Here is a 4,152-nt window from a genome sequence, read left to right as displayed (position 1 = left end):
GCCTCACAAGATAAAACGTCAGTCATCTCATTAAACAGGTAAGTTTAGTGCTCACTTTGGCAGTACATACACTAAAATTGGAATGAGTAAGGTTAATGGTTAGTCACCATCTCTGTAGGTATTCTGTGGGCTAGTAGCTTCCATAATTTGAGCACCAACTCAAAGTTTTTCTGTTTTGCTCCTAATCTGTATATGATCCAAGTTTCACTGAGCCCTGTTCCCACCTATTAATCAGGACCACAATCTTGAGTACAAGGCCCCCAAAATATTTTCATGAATCCCAGGGGTGTCGCACAGAGGTTCAAATCTTATTAGCCATTATCCAGTCTCTTCATCTGCTCCAACTCCCTCTGCTGATCATGGCCATGTCTTCAGGGCCAGCTGCCCCGAGGGTCACCTCCTTCAGGAACAGCCACCAGGCACTGGGGGCTTTGCTGTGCTGAGTGTTATGCCCAGATTTCAGGATCCCCAAAAGACCACCAGGGAGCCAGCCGTATCCGATGCAAAAGCAAAGAGTCTTTTATTCAAACCCAGGCTTGGCTCCCCTACCCTCCTTACTGGCACAGCAGCAAGTGGCAGAGAGAGGGCCAGCCCTGTGGGGAGAGAGGTTTTATAGTAAGGGGAGGAGAGAGGACTGTGGGCCCTGCCGATTGGCAAGGCGCAAGTTGGTATCTCATTACACAGGATGTGGTCGTATCTATGGCACGCACTTCCCTTGATTGTCATTGGTCAGTTCAAAGAAGTCCTGGGTGTGGCTAGCAGAGGCTTGGGCTTCCGGGAAGAAGCCTTGCCGAGCACATGGCTACCCAAAGATGGAGGATCCAGGGTAAGATGGAGGGCGTAGTCCTCGCCCTTTCATTCAGCCCTTTGTCTTGGAACTTCTGGCTCAATCATGAGACGGACTGCATTTCTATTTCACCGTTGCTAAAGGCCCGTACTGGGCACACAGATCTATCAACTGAACTATCCCTATACACTTAACAAATGGTCCGGTGGAAGAGAAAGAAACCATTTTAGCTTTAACAACTTCTATTGAAATAGGATCTTTCTTCTTAAAATTCCTCTATGGCTATCAAAAAGTCAAATCAAGATTAATTTATCTACTGTATTCAATTTGGCCTGATGTTTGCATAAACACAACAAGAATGGTAACCGACCACCTTTGCTGGAATCTCATGGTTGAATCTTAATGTGCCCCATAGGGCCAGGAAGCCAAGCCATCCAGCTGCCATCAGGCCTGCCTGCAGTATCTGCTGAGTTAGGTGAATCCTTCACCTGTAGCAACTCCACCTGAGCCCACACTCCAGGCTTTAAGGCCCATCTCAGTAGCCCTCCTACTCGTTGCGGCCCAGAGTGTGTGGGGGTTCCGCAGGGATGCAGAGGCATCTTTACTGCTCCCCTTCTACTCTTACCAACCGCCAGTGATGGTAGGGCATGGGCCTGACGCTCCAGAGCCAGCCATCTTCAGGGCTTCCAAGCAGGATACCAGGCTTTCTTTGTGGCATTCTTACTGGCTTTAAGTCTTTAGAGCTCAGACAGGGCTCTTTAAAACATGATACTCCAGTCAAAGTTTTATGTTAATAAAACCACTATTAGGAACCAGTCTTATTGAATCTATGCAAAGAAATGTATTGCCATGACTTATTTAGCATTGCCAGATTTCGGAGGAATTACATAAAGAGAAAAACATACTGATCTGCCTTGCTAATTCCTTTTCATGGATTTATAACAAAACAGTAACTGTTAGCATAAAACCTTCTTTTTATGCATAACCATGCCTCAGATCTTTTATTCTACTACCCCTGACATGGGCATGGTTACGCAGGCCTGCAAGATAGTATACAGGCTGCCAACCGTCAACTGTCTTTCAACAGAGACCAAAACCTGATGGGCACCCTTCCCTGCCCAGTTGGGCACCTGCCCTCTTGGCAGCTAGACACCCTTTACTTTTGGGGGTCACCCCACACAGTCCCCTTCCAGGACAGCCAACATACATTCAAACCTGCAAGAGAATTAAAGGTCAATATAACATATCAATACAATGAAACATAATATTGGCATCACGGCCGCTTCAGGCAGCCAAATCTTCTGCTACTAAACATGTGATACTAAAGTCTATTCTTGACCTTCCTATGAATTATCCTTGTCTCTTTGGAGCCATGTCCATGAAGATGCAGGCATCATCTCAGTCTATTACACAGTATTGTGGGGGCTCCCGGTAGCAGGAGTGATCGCGAGCAATGTTACCAGCATCAGGCAGGTCGAGCACGCCGTAGCTTGAGCTTGAGCAGGTTGCATTGATCTCGATCGACGCTTCATTTGGTGATGAAGTCTTCCCGGATCACGGATGGGTCCGCTGACCAGACGTGAGTGTGATGGACCCAGGTCGCGACGCCATCTACCTTGAGAGCGGTGGGGGTCGTCAGCACCACAGTGTAGGGACCCTTCCAACGTGGCTTGAGGGTCTCCCAGCGGTGCCTTCTGAAGTAGACCCAATCTCCTGGTCTGTGCTGATGAGGAGTTGGGGTTGGGCCGGTCTCGTAGATGGCGCGGAGGCGCGGCCAAATGTCCTCGTGCGCCCTCTGGAGCCCTCTCAAGGAAAGAGATAGTTCTTGCAGCAAGAAAGTCAGCTTTAAGGTTAGGAATGATAGGGAGTGGCCTGCCAAACATGATAGGAGAGCCACCCAGTCCCCGCCAGTTTCCATGGTTCCTTTCTACCTGCCCTGAACTCTGGGGCCTGTAAGCACAATGTAATTTCCAATTTTCCCCAATAGCCCTGGTTACTACCTGCGTTACTTGTGAAATAAAGGCTGGTCCATTGTCGGACCCTATCATAGCCTCTGGTTTTCCCAACCCAACGAGGTTTTGGCCAGTCTCTGAGTCAGATTCCTCCTTTCTTGGAGAACTTCAAAGTCCCGATGGCTTCTAGGTAACCCTGTTTATTAGTTACAGCGCTCTGCTTTCTTGCCTTTCTACCAGTTCCCTTTGTGGCAGAGCAGCAACCAGGCCTCTTTCAAGGGAGGGCGCTAGAAGGGGATATCAGCCCCTCCTTTGCTAGCAGCAACAGGTACTAAACCCTTTCAGTACATTTGACCAGCTTCATTCCCGCCCACCTTTACAGATTCCAAGGCCCATTGTCTTCTTTTAACCAGCAAGCCAAATGACATTGGCCTGTATTATTTAATTCAGCACAGGCAGGGGGGGCCCATAAAATCTCTGCCCTGAGGAACTGTGAGCCCCACCCCTAAATGTCCCAATCAGACAAGAAAGGCCACAAATATCTTTTAAATTTACCCCAGAATTCCAAAATTTTAACCCAACACAGAAAAATCACAGAGCAAATCAAAGTCCCTAGTACACAAACGTAGACAGAAATTTTTACTAGTTAGGCGGGCCGATTCCACCTCTGACAGAGAGCAAGTGCCCTTGGGCTTGGGGCATTTTGCTATCAGTCAGAGCACTCAGCCTTAAAGAAATCAAGCGTGTGTGGGTTTTTTTCTCAGACTTTCCACACTTACATGAACAAATAATTATACCTAAGTAGACATACAAACATCAAATAAACATTTACATTTACACCCTTTCAGTGAACAAGTACTTTTACAGTCTTGGGATCTTGAGCAGATAACAGGAACACCGCCCAAGTCCCCTGATGGGGGCCTGACAGGAACAGATGTGGGGGCCTCCCTTTCCCACATCCCAGGACAGGATTCTTGACCTATGTCTCATTCAGATAGAAACGGTACTCATCACAAACAAACAAACAAATCCAAAACCAAAAACCAAGGCCAGAAGTACCCTCTGACATTTCAGGGGTACCAAGGAAGGAGAAGTTAGGCCACGTCCAGCCCTTCTCACAATCCACCACCAGTGACCAGTCCCAGCTCACTGGCCTACCATCCATTCAACATTACTCTTTCCTCCCATCACACCAAAGCCATGCTTTCCAGTTAGTTAGAACTCTTAGCCTTAATTTTTAGGTGACATGTAAATAATTAACATTCCTCAGATTAGCAATACATTCAAATTTTTTAAGAGGCACAGAAATTTCACTAGTTAAACAATTTTAAACAACAAAGATACATATTTAAGCAATAAGGACAGATCAATTTACAGAAGCAGAGACAGCATGCAATCTAAACCACAGCTTTG

The sequence above is a fragment of the Myotis lucifugus genome, unplaced genomic scaffold (assembly GCF_000147115.1).
Source record: "Myotis lucifugus unplaced genomic scaffold, Myoluc2.0 scaffold_7, whole genome shotgun sequence".
Classification (NCBI taxonomy): domain Eukaryota; kingdom Metazoa; phylum Chordata; class Mammalia; order Chiroptera; family Vespertilionidae; genus Myotis; species Myotis lucifugus.
Note: the sequence above shows the minus strand (reverse complement) of the source record.